Source organism: Dendropsophus ebraccatus, chromosome 7 (genome assembly GCF_027789765.1).
Source record: "Dendropsophus ebraccatus isolate aDenEbr1 chromosome 7, aDenEbr1.pat, whole genome shotgun sequence".
Lineage (NCBI taxonomy): Eukaryota > Metazoa > Chordata > Amphibia > Anura > Hylidae > Dendropsophus > Dendropsophus ebraccatus.
The window spans coordinates 4886395-4904475 of record NC_091460.1 but is presented as its reverse complement, the minus strand read 5'-3'; positions in this window follow the sequence as shown (position 1 = coordinate 4904475).

The window sequence follows — 18081 nt, the reverse complement described above, 5'->3', positions numbered from 1 at the left end:
TGGGAGTATGTCCACTTCAGCGTAAGTGCCCGCTGAGTATCACTGGGGCGGATTTTACACCATTGGCGCAGGGTAAGGTGAGATATATCACCCCCCGTCTTGAGGTAAAAGTAGGTTCTATTCATTCTGAGTTTCTTGATTTTTTGGTTATGGATAATTTGTCCTCAGACATTATTTTGTGTTGCCCTTGTTGACTCAGCATAACCCGGTGTTTGATTGGTCAAACAGGGAACTCATCCAATGGGGACCGGGGTGTGCTTCCCATTGTATTTCTTTGCATTTAACTGAATGTTCTTTGTTGGAAGGGGAGATTCCCGAATTCTTATCTGATTTTGCCGATGTGTTTGACGAAAGATCAGTTGACAAATTACCTCCTCATCGCCCATACGATTGTGCCATTGATTTAATTCCTGAGTCTAGATATCCCAAAGGTCGGATGTTTAATTTATCAAGGACTGAAAGGGAGGCTATGCGTGAATATATCAAGGATAATTTACGCAAAGGTCATATTCGTCCTTCCTGCTCTCCACTAGGGGCAGGGTTTTTCTTTGTTGGTAAGAAAGATGGTAGTCTATGTCCCTGCATTGATTATCGGGAGTTAAATAAAATCACTATTAAGAACCAACATCCTCTTCCGTTGATCCCGGATTTGTTTAATCAGATTGTAGGGGCTCAGTGGTTTTCCAAGATTGATCTTCATGGAGCCTATAATCTGATTAGGATAAAGGAAGGGGATGAGTGGAAGACCGCCTTTAATACCCCTGAGGGACACTTTGAATACCTTGTAATGCCCTTTGGGCTATGTAATGCCCCTGCAGTGTTCAAACACTTTGTGAATGACGTATTTCGTGAGTACTTAGGTCGGTTCTTAGTGGTGTACTTGAACGACATAATGATTTACTCTCCTGATTGATCTTCCCACATCTATCATGTTCGTAAAGTTATGGAACTACTGAGATTAAACCATTTGTTTGCTAAGTTGTCGAAGTGCCAATTCGGTGTTCAGGAGATCTCATTTTTGGGATACAAAATCACCTCCAATTCTTTTGAAATGGATCCCCTTAAAATAGCGGCCATTAAGAAATGGGAGCGTCCCAACAATCTTAAAGCCTTACAGAGATTTTTGGGATTCGCTAATTATTATAGGAAGTTTATTCAGGGTTTCTCCATAATTGCTAAACCTCTTACTGATATGACTAGAAAGGGAGCGGATTTGGTAAATTGGATTCCTGAAGCTGTTCTGGCCTTCGACAAACTTAAAGGATGTTTTTCAGTGGCTCCAGTATTGATTCAGCCAGATTTTGAGCAACCTTTCATTGTTGAGGTGGATGCCTCAGAGGTGGGGGTGGGAGCTGTTCTCTCACAAGGCTCAGATACACTCACCAATCTCAAACCCATAGCCTATTTTTCTAGAAAATTTTCTAGAGCGGAATGTAACTATGACATAGGTAGGTAATAGAGAACTTCTTGCTATAAAATGGGCCTTTGACGAGTGGAGGCATTTTTTAGAAGGGGCTAAACACAAGGTTAAGGTATTGACTGATCATAAGAATCTTGTTTATCTAGATAAAGCTAAAAGTCTTACTCCTCGGCAGGCCAGATGGGCACTCTTCTTCACACGCTTTGATTTTGAGGTAACCTTCAGACCTGGCTCCAAGAATGTAAGAGCAGACGCTTTATCACTTAGTTTCAATAGCAGTAGTACTTCCACAGAGGACCCTGAAACTATTTTATCCCCTGGGGTGGTGGTAGCCATATTACAGCCCGATCTAGCTGCTCAAGTGATAGACTCGCAAGCCATGGCCCCTAAAAACACCCCAGAAAATAAACTTCGTTCCCCCAAACCTCCGCCTTAGAGTGCTTGAAGAGACTCATTGCTCTGTACTAGCAGGTCATCCAGGCATTGCTGGAACTAGATATCTTTTGGCTCGTCATTATTGGTGGCCATCTTGGGCCAGAGATACAAAATTGTTTGTGGATGCATGTGAGGTCTGTGCTAGGTCTAAGATGTCTTGTAGATTGCCGGAGGGACTTCTTCAACCTTTGCCAGTACCTACCAAACCCTGGACCCATATCTCTATGGATTTCATAACTGATCTACCAGTATCCAAGGGTAAAACAGTAATTTGGGTGGTCATCGATAGATTCTCTAAAATGTGTCATCTAATCCCTCTTAGTAAACTCCCTACTGCATGTAGTTTGGCTTCCCTATTTATTAATCATGTTCTCCACCTGCATGGGGTTCCCGAAAATATTGTTTCTGATAGGGGGGTACAGTTTGTATCTAAATTCTGGAGAGAATTCTGTGGTCGTCTGGGTATAACCTTGTCTTTATCCTCAGCGTTCCATCCTCAGTCTAATGGGCAAACTGAGAGAGTAAACCAGTCGTTAGAACAGTTTTTAAGATGTTTTGTTGCAGGTTCTCAGGACAAATGGAAGGAATATTTACCTTTAGCTGAGTTTGCACAAAATAATCGTGAAAATCAGTCCCTAAAAATGTCGCCTTTCTTTTGCAATTTCGGGTATTCTTCCGTTCATGCTGCCGAGTCAATCAACCCATCCGTTGAAAAGACCTACAAAAGACTGTGCACAGTCTGGGCCCAGGCTCTGCAGAACCTGGTTAAAGCCCAAGAATGTTCTAAAAGACAATCTGATAAAAGACCCAGAATACAAGGTGGGGGATAAGGTATGGCTCTCGACCAGAAATTTGAGATTGAGAACCCCATCCGGTCGCCTAAATTCATCAGTCCCTATGTAATTCTAAGGATCATTAATCCAGTTTCTTTTAAGTTGCAACTACCCAAGAGTATGAAGATCCATGATGTTTTCCATAAAGCTCTGCTAAAGAGATATGTTGATCCGGTGTTGCCATCTGTCCTCCCTGCTCCCTTGGTCGTTCAAGGAGAGCTGGAGAACGAAGTGGAGAGAATTCTGGATTCTCGTTGGGTCCAGAGTTCTTTGCAGTACCTGGTTCATTGGAGGGGAATTGGCCCTGAAAAACGCACTTGGGACATGCATGCGCCGCGTCTTGTTCGACAATTTCACTCATGTAACCCTCTCAAGCCGGGTCCTTTAAATAAGGGTCCTGAGGCCCCTCATAAAAGGAAGGGGTAATGTTAGAAACTCACCTGCCAGGGCTCCTGCGGCGTCCTCCTCGGTCCCGGCTTCTTCTGTCGGCGCTAGGACCCAGGCGGCCGCCGCCTGAGCCGGGTGACGTCACGGAGACCCGACGGCGTCCCTGGTAACCAGGGACGCCGTGGCTCCGAAGCACTCGTGGCGGCCGCCCAGCCTGTGCAGCTGAATGGCATCATGCTCAGGCTGAGGGGCGGATCGCTCCGCCACTCGGTCTGTAGCAGATCAGCTGCTAGATATCTGGGATCAGGGGGTCGGACCAATGATGTGCTGGTCCGGCCTCCTTACCCAGTATAAAGTGTAATCACTGTCAGCTCTCTTTGCTGGCTATTAGTTGTTCTGATCCCAGCTCCCCAGTTCTTCCCTGTACTCTGCCCTGTTCCTTCTATATCGCCTTGCCTGGATTCTGACCTTTTGCCTGTTCCTTGACTACCCGCTTCTTCCTGATTTTGTACTGCGTTGCTCGTTCGGTTCTGACTTGGCTAGTTGACCTTCCGCATTGTGTTTGTCTGTCTGTCTGCGTTTTATGTTTTGCACCTATTCAGTATAGGGATTGTCTTCGTGGTTGTCCGCGACCGCTTAGGGTCGACCGAGGCAAGTAGGCAGGTGACAGTGGGTGGGCGCAGATTTAGGGCCCACTGTCTCGTGTCTTGTCCTCACCTGCCTTTCGTGACAGGTTGTTAGTAGAGACAAGAGAACCAAACTCATCTTACTTGGGTTTGGTTCAAACTTTACTAAAAGTTAGGTTAGACTCAAACTCGCAAACCACAGTAATTCCCTTTGGCGAAACCCATTAAAGGAGCATCAGCAAAAGGGGAATCATCACATGGCCTGGCAACCAGTTTTCCCAGATGAGACAAAATATATGTCAGAGACGATATAAAAGGCAATGCACACTTCAGAAATTATTTTAGAGATAACCAGTCATCCTTGGTTATAGCTGTGATAACTTTAGATATGAGAGATAACCCATACTCATGGCCATGAATGATCCGTCACTCATGCCCTCCTTAATAGGGTGGCCCCAAACGACTGTCCAACCCAAGTGGGCCATCACCTTCCATTTTCAAGCACATTATTGAAAATGTCTGGGATGGCCCGCTGAAACATTGTGTCTGTTATATGCTGCACTGTGCTGTTATTTTTTACCTTTCTATGGCATACATTTTTTCACCTTTCTGCAACACTTATTTTGGTGCGCCATGGACTATTTCTTAGATAGATAGATAGATAGATATTAACATGCAATATGTTATGAATTATTCCTACAGACTCTAACAACTGCATAAAATGCCCCAGTGATGAATGGCCGAATGAGAAGAGAGACCGATGTCTGCCCAAAGTCGTGATTTTCATCTCTTACCACAATGACACAATGGCTTCTGTATTCTCCTGCGTCTCGCTCTTCGGATGTCTTGTGACCGGCTCCATATTAGGAATATTTATCTCTTACCGGGACACTCCTATTGTTAGAGCTAATAACCGGAACCTGAGTTATCTCCTCCTGGTCTCCATCATCCTCAGCTTCCTCTCCGTCTTCTTGTTTCTTGGTCGTCCCAGTGATGTCACTTGTAGATTACGGGAAACCAGTTTTGGAGTCTTCTTTTCGGTTGCTGTCTCATCACTTCTCGCCAAGACTGTGATGGTTTGTGTTGCTTTTAAGTCCACCAAGCCTGGAAGCCCCTGGAGGAAATGGCTGGGTTTGAAGCTGCCCTATACCATAGTGTTGTTGTGTTCATCCATTCAGGTTGTAATCTGTGCTATCTGGTTGTCTACCTCTCCTCCATTCCAGGACCTGGACACTCAGTCTTATCCTGGGAAGATCATCAGTCAGTGTAATGCAGGGTCAGAGATCTGGTTCTACTCCATGTTGGGGTATCTGGGGTTCCTGGCAGCGGTGAGCTTTGTTCTGGCTTTCATGGTGAGGACATTACCGGACACTTTCAATGAGGCCAAGTACATCACCTTCAGCATGCTGGTGTTCTGCAGTGTCTGGATCGCCATGATCTCGGCTTATCTGAGCACCACAGGGAAATCCATGGTGGCTGTGGAGGTCTTTGCAGTGATGGCGTCCAGTGCTGGACTGTTAGGATGTGTGTTTCTCCCCAAATGTTTCATCATTTTATTTAGATCTGAAATTAATAGAAAACCTGATCTGCTGGGGAGAAGGAAGGGATGAGTAAGATCTCCTCTGCCTTGTCCTATTAGGTGTTATGAGGGGGATGGAGAGCATGAAGCGGCCATGGGGAAATCAGACATAAAGCAAAAGAGACAACCTGAACCTACATGGAATTTGTTTCAGGAGATCTTCTCCACATCAATCCCGAGAAGGATCGTCCTGTTGTTTTTCCCAAAGTAGCGATCAATAAGAAATTGCCTAGAAGTGATGTCCCTTTTTGTGCATAGCTGGGTCAGTGTATGCTGTAAAAAAAATAACATATAGAGAGACTGGCTGCCCTGAGGCTAAATGAGGGGCCTTCTTAAGTGCATTAGATTGCTGTATTCAAGAGGGACATAGACAAGTCTAGTGTGTTCTAAAAAGATAGTTCTCCCTATTTGCGATGACTTGTATACTCTACAGTCATGGCCAAAAGTTTTGAGAATGACACAAATCTTATATTTTCACATGATCCTCTGCCCTCTGGTTTTTATGTGTTTGTCAGATGTTTTTATCACATACAGAAATATTATTATTAAATATTATGAGTAACAAAAGCTTATATTGACAGTTAGATTGAGTTACTGCAGCAAGTCAATATTTGCAGTGTTGTTCCTTCTTCTTCAGGACCTCTGCAATTCTCCCCGGCTGCTCTCATCAACTTCTGGACCAAATCCTGACTGATAGCCGTCCATTCTTGCACAATCAATGCTTGCATTTTGTCAGAATTTGTTGGTTTTTCTTTGTCCACCCGTCTCTTGATGATTGACCACAAGTTCTCAATGGGATTAAGATCTGGGGAGTTTCCAGGCCATGGACCCAAAATCTCTATGTTTTGTTCCCTGAGCCATTTAGTTATAACCTTTGCTTCATGGCAAGGTGCTCCATCATGCTGGAAAAAGCATTGTTGATGGCCAAACTGCTCTTGGACGGTTGGGAGAAGTTGCTCTTGGAGGACATTCGGGTACCATTCTTTATTCATGGCTGTGTTTTTAGGCAAGACTGTGAGAGAGCCTATTGCCTTGGCTGAGAAGCCACCCCATACATGAATGGTTTCAGGATGCCGGCTACAGTTGGCATGAGACAAGACTGGTGGTAGCGCTCACCACGTCTTCCCCAAATAAGCTGTTTTCCAGATGTCCCAAACAATCGGAAAGGGGATTCATCAGAGAAAATGACTTTCCCCCAGTCCTCAGCAGTCCACTCCCTGGAACTTTTGCAGAATATCAGTCTGTCCCTGATTTTTTTTTTCTGGAGAGAAGTGGCTTCTTTGCTGACCTCCTTGAGACTAGGCCTTGCTCCAAGAGTCTCCGCCTCACAGTGTATACAGATACACTCACACCTGCCTGCTGCCATTCCTGAGCAAGCTCTGCACTGCTGGTAGCCCGATTCCGCAGCTGAAACACTTTTAAGAGATAGTCCTGGCGCTTGCTGGTCTTTCTTGGGTGCCCTGGAGCCTTTTTGGCAACAATGGAACCTCTCTCCTTGAAGTTCTTGATGATGCGATAGATTGTTGACTGAGGTGCAATCTTTCTAGCTGCGATACTCTTCCCTGTTAGGCCATTTTATGCAGTGCAATGATGACTGCACGTGTTTCTTTAGAGATAACCATGGTTAACAGAAGAGAAACAATGATGCCAAGCACCAGCCTCCTTTTAAAGTGTCCAGTGGTGTCATTCTTACTTAATCATGACAGATTGATCTCCAGCCCTGTCCTCATCAGCACCCACACCTGTGTTAATGGAGCAATCACTGAAACGATGTTAGCTGGTCCTTTTAAGGCAGGGCTGCAATGATGTTGAAATGTGTTTTGGGGGATAAAGTTCATTTTCTAGGCAAATATTGACTTTGCAAGTAATTGCTGTTAAGCTGATCACTCTTTATAACACTCTGAAGTATATGCAAATTGCCATTTTAAAAACTGAAGCAGCAGACTTTGTAAAAATGTATATTTGTATAATTCTCAAAACTTTTGGCCATGACTGTAGTTCACACAAAGTTTTCTTTTTTAACCCCTTAAGGACGGGGCCTATTTTCTTTTTTGGGCTTTTCTTTTTCCTCCTCGCATTTAAAAGGCCACAACACTTGCATTTTTTCCCCTACAGACCACTACACATGAGCCCTTATTTTTTGTACTAATTGTACTTTGCAATGACAGACTTAATTTTTACATTAAATATGCTGAGAAACTGGGAAAAATGTATATGCACGGTGAAATTGAAAATAAAACACAATTTTCTTTATTTTGGGGGTTGTGTTAACGCGTTCACCCTATGGTAAAACTGACATGTTATCTATGTTCCTCAAGTCAGTGCGATTACAATGATATGCAACTTGTATAACTTTTATTTTATTTGGCAGCTTTTTAAAAAAATGTAATCTAAAAAACTAAATGTTCCTTAAAATTGCTCTATTCCCATCCTTATAACGTTTTTATCCTTTTTATCCTTTTTATTACAAATTTTTCTGGATTTGATGACCATAAATGCGCAATTTTGCACTTTGGAATTTTTTTGAACTTGCGCCGTTTACCGTGCGAGGTCAGGAATGTGATAATTTAATAGTTCAGGCGATTACGCATGCGGCGATACCAAATATGTTTATTTACTTATTTTTATTTATAAAATGGAAAAAGGGGGGTGATTTAAACTTTTATTTGGGGAGGGGATTTTTTTTATTAATAAAAAATGTTTGTTTTTTACACACATTAATTAGATGTCCCCTGTGGACTTCTAATACAACTACATTAATCTCACATATAGATCAGTGTAGTATAAATTGTACAGCACTGATCCACTAGATCAGTGCTGTATTACTCTGGGATGCGGCAGACCAGATCTATATATTACCAAGCCGGAAACAGCATCATTCCGACACTGAGGCCTAGCTGGATAAGAAGAAGGGATCCCCTCTCCACGATCGCATTCGGTAATCCTCCCCATTAGACCACCAGGGAGGGGCACCGCAGGGCATTTAAATGCAGCTCTCATGTTTGACAGCTGCATTTAAAGTGACTCTGTACCCACAATCTGACCCTCCCAAACCACTTGTACCTTCAGATTGCTGCTTTTAATCTTAGATCTGTCCTGTGGTCCATTCGGCAGGTGATGCAGTTATTGTCTTACAAAACAACTTGCCCTATGGTCATGGCTTACATTGTGTATGCATTAGGCTGGCACCATGTCTCAGTCCCTCCTCCTTGCCCTCTTCATCATTAGGAATGCTCCAGGCAGATTTTCTCCTGTTTGAACAGGTGTCTTAACGATCCAGCCCATGTGCCGGGTTGACACAGGTGACGAATAGTAGGCAATCTGCCTGGAGCATTCCTAATGATGAAGGGGGAGGAGGGACAGAGGGACAGAGAGGTGGTGCCAGCCTAATGCATACACAAGCTAAGGACCACAGGACAGATCTTGGATTAAAAACAGCTATCCGACGGTACAAGCGGTTTGAGGGGGTCAGATTGTGGGTACAGAGTTACTTTAAATGTCCTAATTAGCTAATTCTCTCCAGTCTGACACATAAGATAATAAGATATTTTATTAAAGGTTTTCTGTTATAACTGTACAAGAATTAATTCGGTACATTAAGAATGGTGTACATCTAATCAAGAAAAATTAAATAGAGATTGTAACATAAGAAGACAAGTGATGACATAGTAAAAGGAATATAACATGTCACATCACACAATATTTTCGTACAGAGAAAACAGTGTTGTACGGGGGGGGGGGGATAAAATAACTATATGAAAATCCTTAGTAGAAAGGATAAATAACAATTTTGGTAAATGACAAACAGAACAGGTAATGGAAAGGAATACAGAACAGATCGGTGTTAGTGATGAGCAAGCGAGTACTAAAATGCTTGGGTGCTCGTTACTCAAAACGAATATCTCACAATATTCGAGTGCTCATTTTGAGTAACGAACCCCATTGAAGTAAATGGGAGACTCAAGCATTTTTGCAGGGGACTCAAATTCGGTAGAGGGAAGGTCGTGTGAAAACCTGTCAACCTCAGAAATTGATGAAAACACAACGGAAATGGACAGGAAACAGCAGGGGCAGCATGTATGCATGCCTCTGAGGCTGCCTAATGGCACCATTATGCCTAATTCTGTGCAACAGCCTGGTTAAAACAGAGGTAGGCATATGGACCACCCAAAAACTCAGCCTGACACAGCATGGCAGTGAAAATACAGGGAACCATTAAAACAGAGGTAGCATATCATGAACCAGCCAAAAATTCAGCCTGACACAGCATGGCGGTGAGGACAGAGTGAACAAGGTAGAAGCGGTAGCCAGTCATCCTCCCTAAAATTATACCAGACCTAGCATGGCAGTGAGCACACAGAGAACCATTAAAAGTGAGTGAGGAAGCAAGTGAGCCCACCCAAAAATTGGAGTGAGTCCAGGGCCCCGGGATATTTAGTGGACACGAACCTGGGTGCTGACAGCTAACTGGCTAGGCCAGCTGTCAGTCACCATCAAGGGTATACCTGATGCCTCTCAACCGTGGGATGGTGAGGCCTCGGCCACGGCTAGACAAAAATAAATAAAATAAAACAGCTGGCTTGTTGGCGGGGGCGTGATCGGCGGGCCCCCGGCAACCAGTCCCGCTCCTCCGCAGACGTAGTGTGACGTCAGGCAGTGAGGACACATAGAACAATACAGTCTTCTTAAGAGGCCCTGGAATTTGAGAACACGGGGAACCATTAAAACAGGGGTAGCATATCATGAACCAGCCAAAATTCAGCCTGACACAGCATGGCGGTGAGGACAGAGTGAACAAGGTAGAAGCGGTAGCCAGTCAGACTCCCCCAAATTATACCAGACCTAGCATGGCAGTGAGCTCACAGAGAACCATTACAAGTGAGTGAGAAAGCAACTGAGCCTCCCCAAAATTAGGCCAGACACAGCATGGCATTGAGCACACAGAGAAACCTTAAAAGTGAGTGAGGAAGCAAGTGAGCCTCCCATAAATTAGACCAGACACGGCAGGGCCTTGAACACACAGATAACCATTATAAGTGACTGAGGAATCAAGTGAGCCTCCCCAAAATTAGGCCAGACACAGCGTGGCATTGAGCACACAGAGAACCCTTAAAAGTGAGTGAGGAAGCAAGTGAGCCTTCCAAAAATTAGGCCAGACACTGCAGGGCCTTAAACACACAGATAACCATTACAAGTGAGTGAGGAAGGAAGTGAGCCTCCCCAAAATTAGGCCAGACACAGCATGGCATTGAACACACAGAGAACTATTACAAGTGAGTGAGGAAGCAACTGAGCCTCCCCAAAATTAGGCCAGACACTGCAGGGCATTGAACACACAGAGAACCATTACAAGTGAGTGAGGAAGCAAGTGAGCAACAGCCGAGACCATGTGGAGTCCGACGCTGAGGGGAGTCGGTTGCGGCAGCCTGATTCTGCAGTGTGAAGGACGGTGAGATCCCGCTGTGCTATGGAGTCTGGCGGTTTTGGGAGTATGCGGTGGTGCGAGGCTTCCCGGTGTTGTCCGGCGAGGATACGGGTTAACCCTGAAGGAGGAGCCTCCTGGGATGAAAATGCTCAGCCTGATTGGAGCCATCACGTGACCGACTGTATGACGAGACGGCCAGCTGACTGTGCAGGACGCCGCTCCGCCATTACAGAGGATCCCCTACACCGCAACCTTCTGGTCCTACTTGTCCACCTGCTGTGGGTAAGATGTGGCAGCGTGGGAACTTTGGGGAGACTTGATGCTTTTTATTTTAATATCCTAGTACCCCCCTCTCAGTCTGCCCTTAATTGTCAGAATGCCATCCTGCCTGCAAATTCTAAGCTCTTTCCTATGTATATTTTATGTTTTATCAGAGTCCGGCTGATTCTTTATTTTTATTATTATTTTTTTTTCCCCTGAGAACTGTCTGAGAGGGGAACGGTGTTTTTGTGCCTTGCTGGATGCAGGTAGGGGAGCTCTGGGCAGGTAAAGGAGGGGAACCACTGTTTACAAAGCAGTAAGACTTTGGACTATGAACTCTCCCCCTCTGTTTACAGGTGATACTGCTGCGGGTCCGAAGATTTGGGGAGGACAGCAGCTCCCTGTGATACACTTCTATCTTGGGGTGTTGTGACTCCTAACGTGCCCTGCGCTCTGGGAAATAATGAACGTTATAAATCTACATTACAGGAGAAGATCTGCCAAATAACACTGCACTGGCTATGAACTGGTCCCAATGTCTCTCTATGTGCTTTAATCTGTATGACTTTCTGATAACAACTTTTTCTTTTTTTTTTTTTTTTTATGGGCATCTTGGACTGTTACCTGGGTTGTTTGTATACTCCCTTCTCTGTAAGCCTATGGTCGCACTTATACTTGTTTCAATCTGTATATTATGCCAGTTAAGGCCCAGAATCGTAAATCAGGAGGGGCTGCAAGTCTAAAAGAGCAAGGCTCGGTTCATAAGATTGATAAGTTTTTAAAATCTCCAATGCCCGCCAAAGCAAGAGGCAGCAAGGCCTCCTCCCCGGGTGGGTCCCGGTACTCGGTTTTAAGTCAGGAGGCACAGGGTGAGGAGTCCACTGAGGCTGCTGGGGGTATCCCGGCCTCGTCAGTGGACGCCATCCTGCTGGAAATAACTAAATGTAACAACTCTATTAAGGGCCTAGCTACGCAGATGGGGTCAGTATCCTCTGAAATTATGCTTGTTCGCCAGGATCTGGCAGATGTGAAAGACAGACTCATATTTATGGAAAAGCAGGTTTCCACTATTGAGAATAAAAGAGAAACTCTGGAAAACTTTGTACACGTCTGAGGGCACCCCCGAAAGGGGGAAGCTGCTTGGGGAAACTCTGGAAAATAAGATACGGAATTGTGAAAGGTAAAACACTCAGACTAGAGAGAAAATTGTGGATCTAGAAGATCGTGCCCGTCGATGTAGTTTGTGTGTTACTTTACAACTTTGTACACGTCTGAGGGCACCCCCGAAAGGGGAAAGCTGCTTGGGAAAACTCTGGAAAATAAGATACGGAATTGTGAAAGGGAGAACACTCAGACTAGAGAGAAAATTGTGGATCTAGAAGATCGTGCCCGTCGATATAATATCCAATTAATTGGTTTCCCAGAAGGTTCTGAGGGAACGAATGTGGTTGAGTTAGTTCTGTCATAACTGGCTGGTGGACACTTTTGGTAAAGACTCTTTCTCTCACCTGTTTGGGCTAGAAAGGGCGCACCGTGTCCCTTTCAAAAAACCTCCTCTGGGGAGCCTCCCCCCCCCCCCCCCCGAACATTAATTGTTAAAATCTTATGCTCTAACGATAGAGATACTGCCCTTAAGAAGGCTAGAGAGTTGGAAGACATAGAGTATAACGGGGCTATAATAGCGTTATACCCTGACTACTCTCGGGATACACAGCGCAAAAGAAGTTCCTATAAAGAAGTTAAGAAAAGACTGAAAGCAGCCGGCATCCCTTTCTCCCTTTTATTTCCTGCAAAGTTAAGGGTTGTGTGCGATAATACAGTGTAATTTTTTGCAGACGCACAAGAGGTAGCAAAATGGCTGGACTCAAAGAGCCTATGATTTTAAGTACGGTGGAGGAAATTAAGAGGGCTTTCTTATGTATAATGTATTCTGTACTCGTTTTCTGTGAAGCAGGGGGGAGGGCGTTGGAGCCGAGGCAGGGCCTTAGTATGAGCTATGCGAGATCGCATAACAGTTGGGGGAGGGGGGGGGGAATAGGTGGGGGGATGGGGAGGAGGGGAGAGAGGGGGGCAAGGGGAGTTTATCGTGTGTTTTTTTTGTTTGTTTGTGTTTTGTTTTTTATTTGTCTTTAACCCCTTAAGGACCGGGCCTAAAATGGCCTTAAGGACCGGAGCAAATTTTATGAATATGACCTGTGTCACTTTATTCATTAATACCTTCGGGATGCTTTTACCTATCCGGCTGATTCTGAGATTGTTTTCTCGTGACATATTGTACTTCACATTTCTTGTAAATTGGAGTCGATACTTATAACGAATCTTTATGAAAAAAACCAAAATAACGTGAAAAATTGTAAAAAAAATGCATTTTTCCAACTTTAAACCTTTTCTGCTTATACAGAAAATGGTTATGCCACATAAATTATATATTAAATAGCATTAGCAACATGTCTACTTTATGTTGGCAGCATTTATTAAACTATATTTCACTTTTTTTTAGACAATAATAAGCGTAAAACATTAGCAGCAAATTTCCAAATTTTCAGTAAAATTTCAAAATCAGATATTTTTAGGGACCTGTTCAGGTTCAAAGTGTATTTGAGGGGCCTGTATGTTAGAAAGCCCCACAAAGCACCCCATTTCAGAAACTGCACCCCCCAAACTCTGCAAAAGCAGATCCAGAAAGTTTTTTAACCCTTTAGGGGAGTCACAGAAATAAAAGCTAAGTGTGTAAGAAATTTGAAAATTTTAATTTTCTGTGCAGAGATTTTATTGTAATCCAATATTTTTCATAATTATAAACTTATTACCAGAGAAATGCACCCCAATATTTATTGCCCCGTTTCTGCAGTTTATAGAAATACCCCATATGTGACCCTATTGCGCTATTTGACGCAACCACAAGCCTCAGATATAAGGGAGCGCCTAGTGCATTTCAATGGCTCCGTTATATTTGGTCATTTCTGACTGTATCACTTCAGCTTGGCAGAGGCTCTGGGGTGCCAAAACCTAAAAAACACCACTAAAGGGACACCATTCAGAAAACTACACCCCTCAAGGAATGTAACAAGGGGTGCGGTGAGCATCTGGACCCCACAGGTGCTTCACAGATTTTCCCAACAATATGGCGTGAAAAAAGACAAAAATATTTTTTACACTAAAACGTTGTTCTAGACTTCAATTTTTCATTTTCACAAAGGGATAAAAGGAAAAAAAAAACACAAAACATGTAGCGCAGTTTCTCCCGAGTACAGAAATACCCCACATGTGGACATAAAGTGCCAAGCGGGCGCAGGACGAGCCTCCAAAGTAAAGGAGCGCCAATTGGCTTTTGGAAGCTGGATTTCACTGGAATGGATTTCAAGGGCCACGTCGCATTTACAGAGCCCTCGTGCTGCCAAAACACTGGAAACCCCCCACAAGTGACCCCATTCTGGAAACTACACCCCTCAAGGAATCTAACAAGGGGTGCAGTGAGCATATGGACCCCACTGGTGACGGGCACAAATGTGGAACAATGTGACATGAAAGTGAAAAATTTCATTTTTTCACTTTCATGGCACAAATGTGCCCGTCATCAAGGGGTCCATATCCTCAATGCACCCCTTGTCAGATTCCTTAAGGTGTGTAGTTTCCAGAATGGGGTCACTTGTGTTGGGTTTCCACTGTCCTGGCAGCACAAGGGCTCTGTAAATGCGACATGGCGTTCATCATCCATTCTAGCCAAATCCAACCTCCAAAATCCAAATGGTGCTCCTTCCCTTGAGAGGCTTGCCCTGCACCCACATGGCGCTTTATGTCCACATGTGGGGTATTTACGGACTCGGGGGAAATTGCTCTAAACATTTTGTGTGTTTTTTTCTCTTTTAACCCCTTGTGAAATGATAAATTCAAGGCTAGACCAACATTATAGTGTAAAAAATGTAATATTTCATTTTCACGCCACATTGTTCCATATTTGTGCCCGTCACCAGTGGGGTCCATATGCTCACTACACCCCTTGTTACATTTCTTGAGGGGTGTAGTTTCCATAATGGGGTCACTTGTGGGGGGTTTCAACTGTCTTGGCAACACAGGGGCCTTTTAAATGCAACATGGCCCCTCAAAATTCATTCCAGCCAAATCCAGCCTCAAAAAACCAAATGGCGCTCCTTCCCTTTGGAGGCTTACCCTGCACCCGCATGGCGCTTTATGTCCACATGTGGGGTATTTCCGTACTCAGGGGAAATTGCTCTACAAATTTTGTGTTTTTTTTATTTTTTAGCCCCTTGTGAAAATGAAAAAATCAAGACAAGATTAATGATTTAGAGTAAAAATTTAAAACAAATTACACCAAATGTTGGTCTAGCCTTGATTTTTTTTCCATTTCCACAAGGGGTTAAAAAAGAAAATAAACGCAAATCGTGTAGGGTAATTTCCCCTGAGTACGAAAATACCCCACATGTGGACATAATGTGCCATATGGGCACAGGGCACGCCACCAAAGGGACAGAGCGCCATTTAGAGGCTGGAATGGAGGATGGAGGCCATGTCGCAATTACAAAGCTCCTGTGCTGCCAGGACAGTAGAAACCCCCCACAAGTGACCCCATTCTGGAAACTACACCCCATAAGGAATCTAACAAGGGGTGCAGTGAACATATGGACCCCACTGGTAACAGACACATATGTAGAACATGTGCCGTGAAAATAAAAAATACAATTTTTTTCATTTTCACGTCCCAAATGTGGCCGTCACCAGGGGGCCATATCCCCGCTGCCCCCCTTGTTAGATTCCTTATGGGGTGTAGTTTCCAGAATGGGGTCACTTGTCGGGGGTTTCTACTGTCCTGGCCGCAAAGAGGCTTTGTAATTGCATCATGGCCTCCTCTAATGGGAATGGCGGCCATACCTATTTAGCTGGGGAAAAAGGGACCATTCTAATTTATTTGGGGGTATTAGGCCAATTATTAGTTTATAAGGTTGAAAATGACAGGTGTCCATCAAATTCAACCTGTGTTGATCCAGAGGAAGGCAAAAAACCCTCGTAAGGCAGACGACAGTAGCCTCATCACAGGGAAAAAATTCCTTCCCGACTCCATAATGGCAATCAGAATAATCCCTGGATCAACGTGACCCCTGAAATAGGAATAAGGGAAGGAATTTAGATAATGTAGAACCCCAGTGATGTGTGGTGCGCCTTGAAGCGATCCAGTATGCAGAGGCCGGGGTGATCAGGACAGGCGTCACACTGGAAAATGTTGTCCTTCCTGATCCCTCTGTTACACCACACTCTGCACTTCTTCTGGGGTCTCCTGTTTTCCAGTGTGGGGGACGTCACCTGGAAAATGTTGCCCTGGTGCGATACAGTGTTCCTCATATCCAGAAGCGCTGGGTCCGCTCCATGGCTGCTAAATATTAGGGCGCTATTACTACTTCTGATATGTTCGGATCGTGCCGCAAGCTACAGGGCAGCGAGGGACCGGAAGAGGGGGTGCTGGTATAAAAGTTATCCCCGTACAGGTGGTAACCTTTATCCAGCAGTGGGAAGATCAGTTCCCGAACGATCTTCCCACTAACTCGGAGGATTGGGGGGGGAAGGGGGCATATGGGGGCTGGATTCGGGTGTCCCTTCCTTCATACACTCTAAGTGCACGTGCACACTGCGGAATGGCGAAGGATAACCCTTTGTGCATTCCGCAGCTGGCACCCACCGGCAGACTGATGCAGGCGCGCGTCTCCGTCCATGTCATAGACTCCATTCTATGCACGGGCGGATTCCGCTCTCCATCAAATGTGTTCATTCTTTGGACGGACGATGGAATCCGCCCAAGCATAACATGGAGTCTATGACACGGGTGGAGACACGCGCCCGCATCAGTCTGCCGGTGGGTGCCAGCTGCGGAATGCACAAAGGGTTATCCTTCTCCATTCCGCAGTGTGCACGTACCCTAAATCTGTAAGTGTACCCTGAGGTACTCTCACAGAGTTTGTAGAATTTCACGCCATACCGTCATCTCTTATTGGGACGGTACTGGCGGAAAAGATGTGTCTGGGGGGCAGCGTACGCTACGCTACCCCCAGATACGTCATTGGATGATGAGGATGAGGATGAATGGAGGAACGAAGGACCCCCCATTCATCCTCACTGGCTGTTTCGGTGTCGGAGGCTATAATAGCGTATGCGTCCGACACCGAAAACACCCTGGGGGCCATCTTTATACGGGGATTGGTATATGGGGTATGTAGTGGTGTAGTGTAAAACTTTATTCCGTGTAGTGTAATGGTGTTTTTTACATGTTTTTTTAACATTAAGTATAAAAAAAAAAACTACGCCAAGAAAGGAGTTGCTGATAAATGCCGCACTTATGTGCGGCACTTATAAGCAGACCGTGGCTGTAGGATATAGGAAAAAAACACTCTACGCCAAAAAGGAGGAGTTGCTGATCAGCGGCGCACTTACGTGCGATGCTGATCAGCACTCAGCGGCGATAGGGTGCGGAAAATAGAAAAAAAAAAATTGGGAAAAAAAAAAAATCTTTCTTCAACCCTATAGCTACTGATATGTGTATTATATACACTTATCAGCCGCTAGGGGGCAGTAGAACGCCAATTCCGGAAAAAGCCGAAGTTTGACGACGCTGGAGCCGATGATTACCGATGGGGACCGCCGGAAAAAGACGAAGACGCTGACGAAGACGAGGACTCGTTCGGAACCCGGAAGACGCGTTCGGAACCCGGAAGACGCGATCGGGACGCTGGATCCGGTGAGTATGGGTCAATACCTGCTCTGGACACCTCAGCTACCTAGCTGAGGTGTCCACAGCAGGTATTTAACCCTTTCATGGGGTACTTATATCGCAGTGATCGGGACGTGGCACCGTGGCCACCGTTACTTTTAACAGTAATGGCGGTCGGTGTCGTCCTCGGACAGCACCGACCGCCATTGCCATTGATCTGAATTGATCAGCCAATAGCGGCGATCGTCAGCACGGAAGGGGTTAATCACCCCCCGTGCCGACATGCAGGGATGGCCTGCTATACATTATAGCAGGCCATCTTCCCCGATCGCTGCGTGTGTACACACAGCGATCGGGGAAACCGCGGGCGTAAATGTACGCCCGTTTGCGTTAAGGC